Source organism: Cavia porcellus, unplaced genomic scaffold (assembly GCF_034190915.1).
Source record: "Cavia porcellus strain 051 isolate PalLab524CR breed Dunkin Hartley unplaced genomic scaffold, mCavPor4.1 scaffold_29, whole genome shotgun sequence".
NCBI lineage: Eukaryota > Metazoa > Chordata > Mammalia > Rodentia > Caviidae > Cavia > Cavia porcellus.
The window spans coordinates 36,132,078-36,151,572 of NW_026947512.1; the positions used below are offsets into that span (position 1 = coordinate 36,132,078).

Genomic DNA, 19,495 nt, shown 5'->3' on the forward strand with positions numbered 1-19,495 from the left:
AATTCTCTATAGATTAAAGTCCTGATAGTCTCATTTAGTTTTTTATGGCCTGATGCCTGTGTTCCTTTCAAACTCTGTTTGCTTCCTCTGACTTCCCACATCGCCTGGATTCCAGCCATATGAAACATCAAGTTTAAACAGGCTGGGCTTTTCCTTTCCTCCGTCTTTAAAAAAGTTTTCTTTTGTCTTTTATTATTCTTTCCATATAGTTTTAACATGGCTGCCTTTGTACCATCTGTTCTTGTTTCTTTTAATGGCTACTCCCATTTTCACTCAAGTAGCCACACTTCCCTGGTTATATGCTTTGAACTAGATATAGCTCTAACAAATCACCATGATTCACATGCTGGTTATAATTCTTGGTTCAAATAACCCAAGTAGAGCCAGTGAGACAAAGGTGAAATTTATGTGGAAAATATCTTAAATTTTTTGAAGCATTTCTAGAATTGACACCCTTTCTAGCCATTAATTTGCAGTAGATAACCATATTATGACCATGAAGAAGAATGAGTCTTAAACTGAAGCTCAAAATTTGGGAAGGAAGAAGAGGAAAAGGCAGAAGTCAGGTCCTAAATGACATGACTAACCTGATGCAACAAATCAATACTGAAGCCATTTATACCTCAGGAAATTATACTTATGTACACCTTGAATTAACTGAAAGAAACTGAATGTTATAACACATTTTGTCATCTGAATGATCTCTACTGACAATAGATCTTTCTTAATCTCTGAAAGTTGTATATTCTTTATTCTGTTTTCCCTAAAATGCCTTGTGTTTACTTCTATCAAAGCCCATACTACAGTGCTTTAACTTCTGATCTGCTTCCCCAAGAAACTGAACATATTATGGAAAAGAGCTCATGTTATTTGTTGTTCTGGGGCTGTTACAACACTAAACGTGCTTAGAAACAACTCACCTGTACTAGTTAGCTTTTCATTACTATAACCAAATACCCAATAACACAACTGAAAAAAAATGATTTGTTTTGACCCACACTTTCAAGCGTTTCAGTTCATGGTTGAGATAGCTAGCTTGAGGTAGAAACATCATGGTAACTAAGAAGAAGATTGAGAGAGAAGAAAACCCAGATAAAAGAGGGCCAAGAACCAGATGTAGGTTCTAAGGTCATAGCCCCTGGACCATCCAGACATACTCAAAAGTGTGCTTTACTAATCTCCTAGGTGTCCGTGAAGACAAGTTGACAATCAACATTAACTACCACAAATTCATTCTTTACCAAATTGATACTCAAGTGCATCTCTTTAAATAATTCTTAATCTCCAAATAGAAACAAAATAAAGTCACAATTCTAGTTCGTATTATGGAATATCCTGCTTACAACTGAAAATGCACTCTTACCTGAAAGTCTCAAAAGTTCAGAATTTCTCAAAAGTCTGATTCCTATGTCTTCTCCGAGATTCAAGGTATACTCTTAGCTATGAGATCCTGTAAAAATTAAAAACAAGTTACATTGGTACATGGGTTCATGAGTACTTTTGTTCATAAACAATCTGGCTTTCCAACAGAACTGTTTGGAAAAATTTTGTTTTTCTTTGCAAACTCTGCGTTGTGTAATGAACATGAATACAGCTGTCTTTTTTAAATGAACACAAATATGGCCATCTTTTCCAAAAGCCTGGAATGAATTAAGTTCATGACTGAAGATATCACTATACATCTGCCCAAGGTATAATGGTAAAGGGTAAACATTTCCATTCCCATGAGAAGAATAGAAGAATAGTATCTGATCAAAGTAAGGTTAACACTTAGCAGGAAAAACATTAAATCTTGCAACTTTGTGTATGGAACACATGGTGCTATGTTTTGTTTTGTTTTGTTTTGTTTTTATCGGTACTGAGGATCAAACTCAAGGCCCCATGTTTGCAAGGCAAGCACTTATGCTGCTGAGCTAAATTCCCAGCCCAGAACACATGGTGTTATGATGTGGGCTCCTAAGGTCTTGGGAAGCCTCATCCCCATGGCTTTGCCAGTTGCAGCTCAGATGGCTTCTCTTTGGGGATGACTCTGCTTATTGCTGCAGCTCAGTGTGGCATGCATTCCAGATTCCTGGCACCTCTAACTTCCTGCAGTGAGGGTCTCTATTACAGCTTGGCTTCACCCATACAGCTTCACACATGCTCTCATTGGCTCCCAATGGAAATTCTAACTCAGTCACACATTGCCTGGCCTCTCAAGCTTTCCTTTGAAATTTTGGTGGAAGCCTCTATGATCCATATCCTCTTGCATTCTGAGTACATGCAAAACCTGCATCACGTAGATAAAATCCAGGTTGGCCCCTTGGAACATGACTACAGTGGCCTTTGAGTACATGCATAGCTGAACATGATGAAATAAATCCTAAGAAAGCAACTTTCTAGGGAAGAGGGTCTATAGAAGCAGAATAATATGATGCTCTCTTCTTAAAGCAAACTCTTACACTTTTTTATTCTTGAGCCTGTGATGGTTGAGGTCTAGCCAATGGCCATGATGCCCTTAAGGCATCTTTTCTATTGTCCCAGTACAAAGTACATGGTTTCTTTTAAATGGCATTAATCTCTTCAGTAATCATGCCTTGTTTGACCTCAGCTTTACTTAACATCTCTTCTGACCAAACTTTTCCACTCTGTTGTTTGCTTCTGAGTCTCACTGTAAAAGCTGTAGGCAATATTCATGCTGCTGGATGGCTGCACTGTCTTGAAATTTCAACCATCAGATTAATTATTTCCCTTTAATTTAGTTTCACTCAAAGTCTTGGGTCATGGACAAAATGTAGACAAATTCTATGCCAGAATGTAACACAAATAGCCTCTAGTTCAATTCCCAATAGATTCTTCATTCTGATTATAAATCTCATTATAATCTCTCCTGTTTGCATTGAGATCTCTCATCATCTTGGGCTCATACCAGAATTTCACATCAATATCTAGGCTTCTTATAGCTTATTCTGTAAACTTTTCCAAATTTCTCCTGTAAATCAGTTCCAAAGTGTGCTGAAACACATAATCAGATATAATTTCTAGCCTCAATCTACTTCTGGTACTAACTAGCTTTTTATTGTGACCAAATACATGATATACACAATTTAAAGGAGAAAATCACTTATTTTGGCCCATAGTTTCAGCTCATGGTTGACTGGCTTCACAGTAAAAATATCATAAAGAAGGATGAAATATTGTTCATATCATGGCAAGCAGAGGGACAAGCAAAGAGCCAGTGAGGAAGGAACCAGGCACTACATATAGACTCCAAGATCATCAATCAATCAATCACCCATAAATGTGTTTACTTAGGTATCAAGTGAACATTCAAGATTTATCATTTTCAAAAAATCAATATATTTGATGCAAGTTTTTCTTCTCTACACTGTAGACATTTTGGGTCAAATAATTCTTGCAATGTATCATTAATTTAGCAGCCCCTTTGGTCTATGCTTATTAGATGGTATTAACACCTCCCCCTGCATTGAAGCTATCAAAAAAGTCTCAAAACTTGACAGCTTTAACCCAGGAGGAAAAATAATCCCCAGACAAAGACTGTTGACTTAACATAATGACCAAGAGTTTAGACTTCATTACAAACATCTTATTTCTGGTAACCAGTAATTCTTACAGGATCATATATCCAACCCTGAATGTAAACAGAAAGAACTAAGGATCCAACTAAGAACAAATTATATAAGTTTCATGTGAAACTACTGTTTTGGTGTATAATAAAAGAGTGCTAGTTAAATTTCACCTCTAAGGTGCAGGATATGATTTCACACACTAAATCTGCTTTTCTCAGAAGTCAATCCCTGTCCAACTTCTCATTTCAAAGAGACAGGTCACTTTCATCATTGTAAAAGACCAGAGGAGGAAATGTCTCATCTGGTAGGAATAGTATACTAGTTACTTATAGCAGGAAAAACAAAAAATTGGCAGCGATTTTCTTTTATCGCCTCCTCATTCTTACATTCCTAAAGCAATGCCCAGGTGATGTCCTCCCACTTAGGATTAAATCTTTCAAACTGTTACTAATTATAAACTCCTTCAGAGGAGAGGTGTTTTCACTCAGAGTGAACATGCAGGTAGCTGGGCCCACACAACCTCCTTCGCCTCAAGGCAAGGACTTCTGCCTGAAATGTCCTTTCCCTAACAGAGGATGGTGAAAACAGAAGCTGTAGAACAGAACAGGGCCCAAAATCTTATTCGAATGATTACATTTTCTGTAATATATAAGGACTTCAGAAATAGTGTGCAATGAATGTACCTTACTATGATCTGACATAAAATAGTCCTTATCTTCAGGTCCAAATTGTATTGATACCAAAGCACTACTTGCATATATACCTGAAAATTGTAAAAATGTAAATATAAACATTTTAACAGAACTTTTCCTCTCTCTTAAACTAAAATTAACATAATCCAGTTGTAGTTTTAATTATTAATTTTCATATATATTTATTAAAATGTGTACAGGGCCTCAATTAAAAGTCCTGATTCCAAGTGCTATATAATGACACTAGTGAAATCCATGCTACTACATGCAATGTAATAACTAGTATCACTAATGTGATCAAGAATAATAATGACTATGGTTAATTTCCTCAGATACTCTAAGTGGCAATACCATTTTAAGCAACTAGTCAATCTAACCATAAATGGAACTTCTATAAAAAAGAAATTTTATATTAAAAATGGATTTCTGGCCATAAAAGAATTCTCTGAAACATATAATGGAAAATAATAATGGTGACTGCCATGATTTCACTATGTAGAAGTCATATAGGGGGAAAATATTATGGTTTCATATCTACACAGATTACTCCTGTGGCTGATACCAGGTTTTTGCCACACTAATCAATTCTCTGACACCCATTTAGTATCCAATTAATTCAGTTCAATTCTGACACTAGCCAGAGTTTTCACAGAACCTACAGATTAAAGGATCAAGACCAAAAGTCTATAATCTACTTCAGATATCAATGACAAATTCCATGTTGTTTTACCTGTACTTGTGACTAAATGGTTATAAATCAAAGGTTTTCATGACCTGCAATTTTCTAGAGTGACTTGAAGAACTCAGGGAAACTGTCTTTTATGAGTTTTATATAGCCCTCATTACATAGCCATAACTGACTAAGTCATTGGCCACTAGTGATTAACACAATTTTCAACCACTGTTCTCTTCCCAGAAGTCTGAGTGTAAGGCTGAAAGTCTCAACCATCTAAACAGAATTGGTCCCACTGATGACCAGCCATTCATGAAGTTTCAGCCATCAGCCATCTTGTCAGCACAAAAGGACACCTATCAGAGATTCCAAGAGTTTTAGGAGCTTTTGCCAGAAAGTGGATAAAGACCAAACATATATTTTTTATTATAAATCACAATATCACAGATAGATACTAAGCATAAATTATCTATGAATATTTTGAAAAGTTAACAGAGCCAAAATACTAAGTAATATCATTTTTCATTATTCTAATATGATGTACATGGAGCTTCATTTCTCTACTTTTATAGTCTAATAATAATCATCCCGTCTATTAATCCTTTATATATAAAATGCAGCACGTTTATATTGATCGATTCCTCCATACTCCTCTCTACAAAAGCCTGAGGCAATACTCTTAAGTCCTATTTTTTCTAGATGAGGAAAGTAAATTCAGAAAAGTTGATATCTTACAAATTTTCACAGATTTCAGGGGAAAAAATCACATTCTTTCTGTAAAGCATACCGATCAATACCTTATCCATCAAATAGGTGGTGCCAATATGTGTGAAGGCTTCATGGAGACTGGCATCACAATGGTAAGAGAGCTTATGGAGGGATAAACGACACATGCAGAAGAGGGTTGCAGGAAGGATGCTTCTGACAACTTGCTTTTAACAACTCATACTCCTTAGAACTAATGCAGTCATGTGAGACCTGAATGATTCCCACCAGATAGCATTAATCTATATTTGAGGATGGACTCTCCACAACCTAATTAACTTCTAGCTGGCCCACCTCTTAAATATTCTGTCACCTGAGCACCACCACATGGGGGAGCCAGCTTCCATTGTATGATGCTATGGATAGCAAGCCACATTTATACAACACTTGGTTAGACAAAAGAGTATGAAAGATAGTAGCTTAGTGCAGGGAGTCGTTCATAGTTATCTTAAAAAGAGTTAGGTCAGCCAAGTGTGATGTTACATGCCTATAATCCCTCCATCCTTGTAGGCTGAGGCAGGAGCAAGTTAGAGGCCAGCCTAAGCCTTAGTGATTTAGTCAGCTGCATATAAAAACAAATAGATAGACAAACAAATAAATAGTTAATTAAGCACAACAGCCCTAGGTTCAATTCCCACTACTACAAAAATAAAAAATATGTTTCAAGCAAATAAGCCAAGAAAAACTAATGCTAATAACAAAGTTGATTGGCTTACTTATGGTTTATATGATAACATGTAACTTATAAGAACATACATAGGAATGAAAATAGAAGTGTCTTGTATCCCTGAATCTGAGAATTCTCACGTATGCCTCTTTGACCTCTTTGTTAATGTGGCACTTGTATCCCTTTTATTTTATTTCCAACTACACCCTACTTGCATAAAGAAAAGACGTGGAAGTAAATAAGAGGGAAGAGACAGGAAAGAAGAAAGATATTAACTTGTGAAGGGAAAAATAGGTAAAATATAGGAAACAATATTCCTCCACAACACTTTGAGCAATAAATGAAAATAATAATATACATATTACTTTAAATTTTGAGATGTCTCACTTTGAAATTCTTATAAATATCACCAATGGAGCTTACTTAACTTTATTGTTACTTAACTTTACCTCTCCTTAAAATATTAACTAGATATCAGTGCAAGAAACATTGACTTCTTCCAAAGTCCAGAGAGAAGATGAAGGGAATGGAAAGAATTTATACAGAGTGGAAGAAGTTCAAAGTCTTTTACCATATACCTGTGTTTTGAGTTTTATCTTAAAGGAAATATACTTTAATATGTTTTAAAATGCTGGAAATCAAACCGAAGGGCTTGCACAAAGTAATTGTGCACCTGACCACTAAGTTACTACCTCCGCCCAGACTTAATTCTTTATTTAATACCTATAAAAGTCTAACTATAGAAATATGTACAGAGTTTTTTTTAAAGAAAATAAAAACCACCTATAAACTCTTTGCCTAAACATAATACAATTTGGAAATTTTTTTCACTTTAGTATTTGGAAAATAGAAGATTTAGATTTTTTCCCTTAATACAGTGTAATGAACATTAATTTCTGAATTTGAATTCTTAATAAGAATTTGAAAATATTCTTATTGAATACTTTCAAAAGAGCATTAATCATAATTTGTGATATCTCATTATTATAATAAGGCATACTTTAGAAAATCGTTTACTTATCTTGGAGGTATTTATGTCCTTAGAAGATTAATACAAGTAGTACTATTGGTTTAAAGAAAAAAACATTTTTCACGGTTTTGAAACATAGTAGCAAATGATCCTTTGGAAGCTTTTGGAATCTCCTCATAATTTTAAAAGAAGCTTAGAAAATTATTATTGTTTTCTTAAAATACTCACTAGCAGCTATATAACGTCTTTTGTTTCCCCATTCTGTTTTATTTTTCCCTTTCTCTCTTTTATCTCTAGCATATTGATGAATGTTAAAATTATAATCAGTATGGGAATAAGCAAATAATAAAATATTTAGATAATCAAGCCTTGTTCTTACCTAGTGTAATAGAGAGAAGAGATTCAGGTTAATATATGAAGCACTAGAAAATTAACCACTGCTATAACCTGGTCAGGTATTAATAGCAGATGGAATATTACATTCGGAAAAAGAGTTGAAAGCACTTTTCCAAATTAAAATCACTCTCTTTTTAGCAATGCTACTTGACTCTGCTTTCCTACATTTCCTTTTGATTGAATTTTGTTTATATAACAAATATTGCTTCAAATAGTTTATAATGGTGGAAACTTTCATACTTACAATATTATGCAATTCAAAGGGTTACTAAAAATGATAGTATGGTCTACTGGCAAGAGCTTTGATCTCTGAGTCAGAAGCTGAAATATTACTGAAAGCTGAATGACCTCAAAACTCAAAGTATTTAAGCCACCACAATACAGTTTCTCAGTCTATAAAATGGAAACACTTATTTTGTATATGTAACATTAATATAATGAAAATATTGTTTTTACTAGATTGATATTTATTAAATACCCTTTCATATCCCAAACAATCTAGGTACAATAAAAAAGATGTACATAGCCTCCAACTTTATGTAATTTATGAGTTTGATGAGGATTATGACTTATCAATGTAAGGCCCCTAAGAAATCCGTAGAGCCAGTTGTGGAAGGCTGTCCTGAGATGAAGGTATTAGGCTTACGAAGAGTTGAATAATGGAAAGGATTAATGTCTTTAGGAGTTATCAATTTTCTTGCCTATATGAATAAAAACAGCAAGCAGAGCACATTTTACTGACTTTCAGAGAACTTAAGAAGCAGTTGCCAACATTTAAGAACTTTGAGAATCCTTTAGAAAAAAATTTGCTGAAAAGCTGGAGGCTTAGTGATACAGTACTTGCCAACTATGTGTAAGAACAAGAATTCAATCCTCAGCACCAAAACAAAACAAAGGGAAAAGCCAAGTTCTAAAAAGTAGGGACTCTAACACATGGCAGTACTCAGCTGAGTAAAGTGGTGTCATTAGTATGTGTGTTATCCAGTTTGCCAAAGATACAACTATTCTTGACTTAAAGTGGCTTAACTTTAATCTGCCTTTATCTGTATTTGGTTTTCAGTATTGAATGTAGAATGTTACACATTATAAATGGAAGTTCTGTGTGACTGGAGCCTACAGCCAAACGAATTAGAGTGGGAACTGAAGCAAGACTGGTAAATAGGTGTCTAACAGAGATAAAGAGAAAATCCAAACTGTTTCCTACTGTCACCCATGGACCACATGGACCACTTCAGTGACCAAATACATGGGAGTTTTTCCTCACATGGCAAGCAATTCACCACCAGCTTGATAGCCTAAAACTCAATTTGATTCAGTTTTGACACTACTAGGAGATACTTTAATGTGCTGTTAGTTGTTAATTTGGTGCCACAAGACTGCACTCACATCAGATTTCATTCATGAGCCTCAGATTACAAGCTTTGCTTCTAAGTGATTGGCTATAAAAATTGAGGTTCTCACAATATCTTTTTTAGGCTCTGTTAATTTACTACAGCAGCTCATTGAACTCATTTAGTCAATAAAGATGTTCAGCCAAATGAAAACAACGTATAGGACAAAGCATGAGGATGCCCCCATGCTCTTCCCTGGCCAAGCCCCTTCAGGCACTTCTGCATGTTCAGCTATCCAGGTACTCGCCAATCCCATTCCTTCCAGATTTCTATGGAAGTTCCATTAGGTGGCATAATTGATTGGATCATTGTCCATTAGTAATCAACTTAACTTTCTTCTCCTCAGAAGTCAAAGGGTGGAACTGGTAGTTCTAACACTTTAATCACAGGGCTGTTTTCCCTGGCATATCACCCCTATTCCCATCATGAGTTATCCAGGGGCTGCAGCCATCAGTTGTATCATTAATATATAAAAAAGCACATCGCCTAAGAAATTCTGAGAGTTTTGGGAGGTGTGTGCAGAAAATGGAGATGCAGACCAGAAAAGTAGGTCAATGGATGCACTGCTGTCACCAGGAAACTGGGTCCTAAGAACATGAGGAACTGGCCATGTGTCTTCAACAAAAAGACTTCAGACAAGATGTATAGGAAGTTGTATACAATATAGGCACAGTTTAAGGCAAAATGATAGAATTTTAGAGGAATAGAGAAAATACCCCTACAAGTGTGAAGATGACCAGGTACCGATATTGTAGTTGCACCAAATTAGGAATTAGGTTACATTTATTATTAAATAAGCTTTTCAGAAATGTCATCTCCTTCTTCTGAGGTCATTCTTCTTTTACAAAGAAAACAGCTGTCTTATCAATTTCAGAGGGAAGACAATCTTGTTCACTCTCTGGGCGGAATGATTCTGTATAGTTTGTTTGAGACCCTGATGTTTTTCCAAACTCATCCTTGGTCTGGACTTTGCAAATTCTCTGGACCTTACCATCACACTTAGAGGAGGTTGCATGCTCTTGGGCTAAAGTTTGAAAGCATAGTATTCTCTGGATTTTTATCTATAGTAACAATTAAGAAAATAAATAAAAGAGGGGAAAAGCACCATGTCTTCTTTGCTTTACATTTAGTCCACAGCCGCAAGTCTATGGGCCTGCTAATGTCTAGCTTTGTGCCTAACACTTAGGAAAGCTAAATAAGGAATTTACATACTTATGTTTGACTTTTTAAAACACTTTCCTAAAGTGGTGTGAAAACAGATGCCAGAAGACACTTGAAGAACTTGGAAAAGGAATTGAAAGTGATAATTTGGCTTGTATTGTTAAGTTTCATGTGAAAACAAGAATGAATTTTGAAGAATTTAAAACCAGTCCTCCAAACCAGCCAGCTTTATGAAGAATAGGTTCTACTCGAATAAAAGTGCTGTAACTTTTCTCATAAAAAAAAAAAAAAAGGTTAGTCATGGATTGAAAGAAGACACTCACCAAAATTATTCTAACACAAAGGGGAAATTTTTTCATAAAAAGTGAAAAACCAGATGAAAAAAACCTGCATGATAAAAATTTCCCGCATGTTGCAGAAAAACCTTTCCCTTGCTCAATATAGCACATCCCAGTATTATTCAAATAAACTCGAACTCAAACAGACACACTAAAAAGTTATAACTCAGAATGACCCATGGGGCTTATTTCCTGTTATATTCATCCCTGGTTCTGCTCTATAATTCTACTTGAATACATTCAACAATGATTCATCTTGTCAGTCTGCCAATAGTTTTTCCTACTGAGAGAGAAGCATGTACTTCACGTACTTTAGCAGGAACACAATTAAGAACTTTGTTCAAATTGCCTCCAATTACCTTATTTGCTTCTGAAAGTGTCACATTTTTAAAAAAATCAGTAATGTGCCTTAGACTAAATATCATATGACAACTAGTGAACGTTAAATTAAAAAACCAAAGAAACATTATCAAGGGATTATTTTGTCCAGCATTTTGGGGACCTGGCCTCCCTCAGTGAGGGCTACTGGCTGAGATCTGTGTCCATTTACCTTGAGTGTCCAGCACTCTTCACCATCTTCCAAACCAGCCAGCTCCAGTGGGCACCGAGTACCTCTGACAGGACAGCACACTCAGTTTGGTGGTTCTCGTGTTGCGATATATGAGCAGAATTTTGGGCAAGCTCATCATTTCATTAGTGTAATCTCAACTTACTCCTTGCTTCACCCATTTTCACCTCAAGACTCAGATGTGAACTCCAAGCAGAGCTTAGCTAATGTGATAATAAGAGCTAATATTGTCTGAGTTATTATATTTCAATTCATTTAATCCCTATAGCAACTCTTATCAGATAAATAAGGAGTTATCCTTTTTACAAATAGGAAATTTGGCCCATATGGTAGGTAAGTAGCCAATAGACAACACTAGTGAATGATGATAATGTAATTTGAACCCTTGTTATTAATCGCCACACAGTAACTAGAGTTTGTACTTCTAATCTTTATACTACAAACATTCTGCTATATTTGAATGCGTATTTTTCAATACTAGTTAAGACTTTAGTAAATGGGTCTTTTTCTGGGAAGTATTTTGTCTGCCACGAAAATAAGGTCATATCACATCATAAAAACCTGGCAAATGTAATGCTAGTAAGTAAATTAACACTGTGAGACAGCAACCCCAGAGTTCTTACTTATCTTTTCTCCATCATCATGAAGTCAGGCTGACAACATGACTTCTTGTTTTTCCTGCTTAATGTCTATAGTGTAGATAACATTCTTCCCTTGCCTGGGCATCAGTGACAGGCAGCAAAGAACAAATGGATTGAAAAAAATGAGAAGAAGGATCATTTGTTACTAAAATCCAAATTTCTGAGCTACAGCTTGAGATCTGTTTTCCCCCTAGAAATAGCTTAGTCAAAGTCACACCTTGAACTGTCTCACTAACCTTGTTTTCCACACAAGGCTCACATCCTATCTATATGAATTGATCAGTTTCCTTCCATACTCATCCTCAGTAATCTCATAAAGGCCACGATCACCTATGAATTATGAAAAACATAACCTACCTGTTCCCCAGGTTCCTCTCTAATTCTTATTTTCATTTCAGTACTCTACCAAAAAACCTTTGCGAAATGCTTATCTAGTCAAGTATATTTGTGTACAAAATCCTATAGTGACTCTATTGCACTTAGATAAATTAAAAGCCTTCATCACTGCTTTCAATGAACTGGACCTGATATCTTTACAAATTTATCTTTTACAATCTTTTTTTTAAAGTTGTCCTTCTTCTCTTCCACTCAGTCACTCTGTTTCACTAAGTTAATTTTTGATTTGTCCAGCTGGTGTTTACACATCTTTTTTTCTCCCACACCCCTCACTGTCCTTTATCCTTTGCCAGACAAAGCCCTCCATATTTTTGTGTGCTTCCATATCACCCTGTCTTTTCCCATTGTTTTCATGGATGGTCGCATTCTAATCGTTATTGCTTATGTAGTTTGTATATCTGGCTAAACTGTAAACTACACGGGAACAGGAACTACTTTATTTTGATTACTATTGTATCCCTAGCACCCATTACAGTGTCTGACAAATAATAGGCATTCGGTAATCATTTATTGGCTGAATGAGCACATTCAATCTCTAACACGATGAATTAAATAAGTTCTCATGGTTCTATATGAAAGGTAAACTTTCAAATTAAGTTCTGGACCAATTTGTTAATAATTTGACAATTTATTCCACTTGTCCATTTATTTGTTTAGACATGGAATGTGTTTTTAAATAATCATTTCCTCTTTTCCTCCCTAATGGCTACTTCCAGATTCCTTATTCAATCAAGCAGGAATATAGAATACAATTGTTTCCTCAGGCAGAGAAGTTAAAAATTTCATTAAGAGAATCAGAAAAAAAAACTGGAAAAAATTTAAGTATTATTTACAAAGTATTATCAAATTACTTGGTGTTTATTGAGTGCCTAATGACCATAACACCTGGTATTTAAGTATGCACTCCCATAATATGTATTGATTTTTCTTATGAACAAAGCTAATTTTGGAATAGTTTTTACCTCAATGTCCTTGATACAGAGTATGTTGTTAGCAGGGCAGATACTTCTGAATCTACAGAATCAAGTTGAAACACTGATTTAAAATTTTCAGTTTTTAACACCCTAGTGAAATAAATTTTTCAAGTAATCCTCCCCCAATGGATTGCGAACTGTGAACCGAACAATCTTTTAAGTACTGAGAGTCTTAAAGGTTTGGAAGTCACATTAGGTCTTGGTCATTTTCTTGTCATTGAGACATACTACATACTCAACCATCACAATTTAAAGGAGAGTTTTTTTGGCTTATGGTTTTTGGAGGATTCAGTCCACAACTGGTTGTCTCCAAAGCAGAAATAGCATGATAGAAGGGCACAGGAGAGAAAAACTGTTCACAGCATAGTGGCCAGGACCTGAGAGGGAAGGAAGAAGCTGAGGAGGGACATACATCCTTCCAGATCACACCTCCAGTGACTCATTTCTGACTTGAAGCACATCCAGTCAGCGCATTCAGTTACTGAACTAATGAATGAATGAATCTACTGACAAGCAGAGTGCCCCCATGATCCAATCACCCTCCAAACATGAGAGGTTTGGGAGAAGACATTTGTTTCATTTTCTTTTATCTAAACCAATCAGTGTCTTTTTGGCAGGAAGTATGGTCATGTGTAGAGTTAACTGTGGCCAGAGCTGGGAGCAGTAGGTGGCCCAATAGAGGTGGTTTACTAAAGACAGAAACAAGTCATAACAACATTTTTGGGATTTTGGGCCTTAGGCTACTACAAAATTATCAAATTGAGATTTAACTTGCATCTGATCCAAGATCCTTAAAGGGGAACATAGGATTCTTTGGTTTTTAAAACCTCTTTGACACACAAGCATGTTCAGTGTTTTGGCTGGAATTGCTGACTGAGTTAGAACCACAGAGATGCCACATATTAAATTAAGAGAATTAATGCATGATTAAATGTTACCAAGAAAATACAACATGAACATCAGTTCAAGACAGCAAAAACAATGCACAACATATTTATGCTCCCAAGAGTTTGCATCTGGAATTATGGAAAGAATTTGAAAAAAAAGGTTTATGTTTAAAGGAATAAAAGATTCTTTCATAAAGGAGTCTTTGCTTTATAAAGGTCACCAGTTAAAAGCTGTGAGTTTACAACTATAATGGAAAAAATAGAAAAACTTGGAATTACAACTTGAAATTAAAAACTGAGTCAGTGGGCTAAGCAGCATATGTAATGAGAATTAAAAATGATACATCTTAAAAAATCGTACAGAATTCTGATGATTCCCATCAAGAGACAAGGATATGAAAAATGTAAAAGAGGTTTAGAGGATAAAAAAGAAGGTTAACATAGGCATATGCAAAGTTTCAGAATACAAAAATAGAAGGAATAGAGGCAAAATTTAAGGGCATAAAAATATAATATTTTAGATCTAAAAACTATGAATATTTATAGATTCAGGAACCATATTATATTGCAAGTAAGCTAAATTAAAAACAAAATCAAATCCTGGAAACAAGAAGTTACATAAGAAGGAAAAACACTAGCAATAGAAGTCAGAGGAGAAGTAATTTCTTCAAATTGTTGAAAGAAATTCTCAACCTATAAGTATGTACCCAATAAAACTACCCTTTAAAAATGTGAATTATAAAGACATAGTTAGATAAACCAAAATTAAAGTTATTATTGAGAAATACACATTTTAACAATGTAAAGAAATATTGACACAGAAGAGACTGAGATACAAAAAGAAATTGTTGGTAATTGTGTGCATAATTAAAGAAAATATCAAGGATGTAATAATATTAAAATATTAATTGTGAAATTATGAGGGTAAATACTAGGATTAAAATCCTGGACCAAATTAAAATATAAATTTAGAGTAGATTAGAGTTAAGGTATTTTATAGCTTTATTTTAAGGAGAGAATTAAGATTTTTTTTTTTTGTCTTTTTCGTTTTTATCGGTACCAGGGATCGAACTCACGACTGCCTGCTTGCAAGTCAGGCGCTTATGCCACTGAGCTAAATCCCCAGCCTAAGAATTAAGATATTAATAGTTCTGATTTCTGACAATGATTCACAAGATTATTCAGATAACACGTGTAGTGGGTTGGTAACTGGTGGTCAACTTAAAAACCAGCTGAACTAAATCAGTGTGGTGCTGAGCAGGGATGGCCCACCTGAGGACTGTTGCCAGCATGAAAAGGAGATCTGAAGAGGGAGAATAGCATTGTGGGCTCTCCTAAGCAAATGTTGTTATTTGGAGTCATTGTTCTTTTGGATCTGTTGGTTCTCTTGGAGGAGTTTGTCATGCCGGCCTCCCTAGTATGAACTCTGCTGTTACCATCAGAGGAGCTTGTCACTGAGAATGGCTGCAGTTCTGGGGAAGCTCTGCTCCTTACTTGAGCATCATTTCCTGACTTGGGAGAAGATGTATGTTGTTCAGTCTCCCAGAGAAGCCTGTCATTCTGGCTCCCTGGTAAGAACTCAGCTGTTCTCTTCATCAGAGGAGCTCAGGATCGCCTTGTTCCTGAGGATGGCTGTGTAACTTTACAGGAGAGCCCTGGTCCTTATTTTGAGTGTTGCTTCTTGGCTTCAGTGCAGAACCCTCAATCTACTGGCACAGATCCTTCAACCCACTGGTAAGACTTTCTAGCTTTCACTTCTGACCTTTGGGCCTTCCCAACGCAGACCTGTGAAGCAGACTTGCATGAGTCATGATTGTGGGCTCTGGCCTCCAGTTGGACTCATGGGAGGGATTGTCATTGGCTCCAGGTTTTCAGCTGAACTTATGCAAGATATTACCACGGGATCCAGGCCCTCATCTGGATTCTCTAGGTCTTTGGTGTGCAGACAGATTTCTTGTACTTCTTGCATTTGACCCTGGGTGACTAGCATAAAATACTACTACGAATTATGTACTCAGTAGGTAATCATTTTCCTGGCTACCCCTGACTACAACAACATGCCATTAAAATCTTAAAAGTATTGCACAAGCTATAAATGAAACTGTATTTTGAAAACATTGCATTCTTAAAAGACAGCACAGAATTCACAGATATATTTTTGGAAGAGGTTTCAAACAAAAGAGATCACTAAAATTACAGGATTCAGGTGCAATAAAAAATATCTAAGTAGACTATACGAGAAAACATTATACAAAGAATCAATTATTTATTCATTCACTAATATTTACTATGCACATGTTATAAGAAGATATAACTTTAGGTATTAGCGATATAGGAGTCTTCTTGAAACACACAAAAGGAAACAATTCATAGCAAATATCTATGTGAAACAAAATCAATAAAATTACATAGCAGATGTGAGAAAGACTCAAATATAACCATAAAAATTAAAGAAATTTTTAAATGCCTTGTATATAATTAATAATTATTGAACAGAATGAAGCAACTGATAAACTAAAAATAATTAGAATAAATTATCTAGGGCACCAGGTGGAGAGGAAAAAATGATGGAATACAGCAAAAGTGAAGGTAGTTGTGGAGACAGAAAGTCCAATCTATGTTTCTTAAGAAAACCATAGAAAAAGAAAAAAAGAACTAGTTCAGTTTTGTACAATGCAAAAAGAGAATTTCACTCATTGTAGAGAGATAATAATCCATAAATTCAAAAACCCCAACATTTCACACCTCCGTTTTCATAGAGCATTTACTTTATTAACAGTTTGAAATTATAAATTATTTCTATGAACTTTGAGATGTAAACTTCTCAGCTCAGGGATATTTTTATTTTAGGACCATGGAGCCATTCTCTTGAAACTTAATCCTAATGAAAGAAGGATCTTTTTCCTCCAACCTGGGAGAATAGAAGCCTAACTTTTAGAAGGAATAATCAGCAAACACAGATGGTCTGTTCCCATTGATCTACCTCCCCACTAATATCTTTCAGGGCTTTCCACTAGCTAACCCAAATTATTAAAAGTCTTTCAGCCTTTTGTTCTTGGTAGAGTTGATTTCAATCACCTTCACCTATGAAAACAGCCTCTTTAATTTGTCATAATTTCTTTAAAAATCATAAAAATACTGAAGTACAGATAAATAATAATAATGATAATGTGGTACCCAATATTATAAATATAATATTATTAATTTAAAACTTTTTTAAGAAATCTAAGTCATGAGAGAAAAAAAAGAGAAAAAAAAATCAAAAGTTACCACTAAAAACAAGACAAACCAAAAAATACCTCAACAAACAGAAAAAGGAAAACCAATCTGAGAAAAATATATGTAGTAAAATTCTTCTAGTGTTTACAGTTCTGCGGTAGGTCCAAATTTTTATGTTTACAGTATGTTTGCAGTATGAATTTAAAATATTTTTGATTTAAAGAATAAATCTGGTAGTCTGAAATCTTGAATAAAATTTCCTGACATCTATATGACATCTATAGTTACACATTCTTTTTCATCTTGAAAATTTCTTTGTATGCTTTTACTTTTTTATAAAATCAGTCCTGAGAAGTGTTTGCTAATTCTATTAGGTTTTCAACAACTTGTTATAAATTTGGTTTATAACAAGTGGGTATTGTCTTAAATTTCATTGCTTTTTTTTCCGGTGTTTATCATTCCTTTCTGTTGCTACCTTGGTGTTTTGCCATTATTTTTCTAAATATTAATATTGTTGATCCAATGATAGGGAAACATAATCTATAACCAATTCTAAAAGTTTGAAGATATTTTTGGGCTGAAGATATAGCTCAATGTAAGTCGAGTATTTGCCTCAAATGTCTTAACCACAAGGTTCAGTCCCTGGCACTACATGAAAAAATGAATGAATAAACAGATAAATAAAGAAAATAATTACTCTGTGAGGAAAGGTTAAGAGAGCTACTAACATTCTTTCTGTTCAACATTATATTGAAAATCATAGTGCAGTATACATGAAAAGGAAATTAATGATTTAAAGATTTGACAAGTGACTATAAAATTGTTATTACTCACCATCAGGTTGCTTATGTAGAAAATCTAAAAGAATTTATAAAAATATGCAAAAATGAAAAAGAAAAAGACTATATAACAGGGCCAGGGATTTAGCTTGCTGGCATAAGCACCTGCTAGGCAAGCATGAGGTCATAAGTTCATTCCCAGATACCAAAAGAAAAGAACGATAACAATGTCACAGGGTACAAAATCTACATACAAAATCAATTGAGTTTTTATGTGGCAAGAACCAACTACCAGAAAATTAAATTTTAAAAAGATAAAATCTTCACTACTATGAAAGAATTTACATATTCAAAGACTTAATTCCAAGATATATAAAAACATCTCCAAAAAATCAGTGAGAATCAGAAAACATCCCAATAATAACTATATAAAAGGACAGTAGAAACAACTTAAAAAGAAAATTTAAATGGCCAATAACCATATAACAACATGCTCTATCTTTTTATAGCACTAAGGGGAAGGCATTTTAAAATTGCGATGAAATTCTACTACATATTCTCCACATAGGAAAAAAAGGTAAAGAACTCACACACCCATGAAGATGTGAAGTCATGGAGCTCATCTACTAGCAGATGGGAACATAAACTTGGACAATTGTTCGGCATTCTCCATTATTTTGAGATGATGACTGTCTTTCAGCACAAGAATCTTTTTTTTTTTTTTTTTTTTTTTGTCGGTACCGGGGATGGAATTCACGACCGCCTGCTTGCAAGGCAGGTACTTATGCCACGGAGCTAAATCCCCAGTCCCAGCATAAGAATTTTACTGTTAGAATTTAAACATATACAATAGTGTTCTTAGCAGCATTATTCAACCTTTCAGAATTAGAACTAGCCAAAATCTTTAGTAGAATATATAAATAAATTGTGATACAATGAAATACTATTGAGGAATAAAAATAAGCAACCTGAAACTAAGAACAAAAGATAGATGGATTTTAGAAACAAACTCGAGGGTGTCAAAGATGAAATTATACGTTAAAGATATGAATGATCTTCATTTTCAATTCCGATGTCAGTCAACATTGCATTCCATAAAAATAGAACCTTTTTTTAGAACTGGGGATCAAACTCAGGGTGGTAAAGAAATGCTCTACCACTGAAAGCTAGAGCTCAGGAATAAGTATTTGAGAGTCTGTGTAAAGAAGAATGGTTTTATAGACAGAAAAGGATTTGAAGAAAGCAAGCACAAAAACAAAAAGCAGATAATCATTTCAAATCACTTCCTTTCTAAGACAGAAAATTTCATCATCATGTCAACTGAAACTGGCCTGTTTGGGGAATTTGGCCTTCCCTTGTTGTCTCGGGAGTTTAGACAAACAGCTTAATTTCAGCAGATGATGAGGGAC

At 34.8% G+C, this 19,495-nt stretch overlaps 1 protein-coding gene across 3 annotated transcripts in view; it reads right to left on the bottom strand.

Annotated features, from left to right (window-relative positions):
- The window catches only part of Odr4 (odr-4 GPCR localization factor homolog), a 198,912-nt gene that overhangs the window by 46,519 nt on the left and 132,898 nt on the right, over positions 1-19,495 (bottom strand). For all 3 annotated transcript variants that reach the window (XR_010044403.1, XR_010044401.1, XR_010044402.1), the window contains exon 16: positions 1,364-1,450. The gene's annotated coding sequence lies outside the window, so the exon portion shown is untranslated. The remainder of the gene's footprint in view (positions 1-1,363; positions 1,451-19,495) is intronic.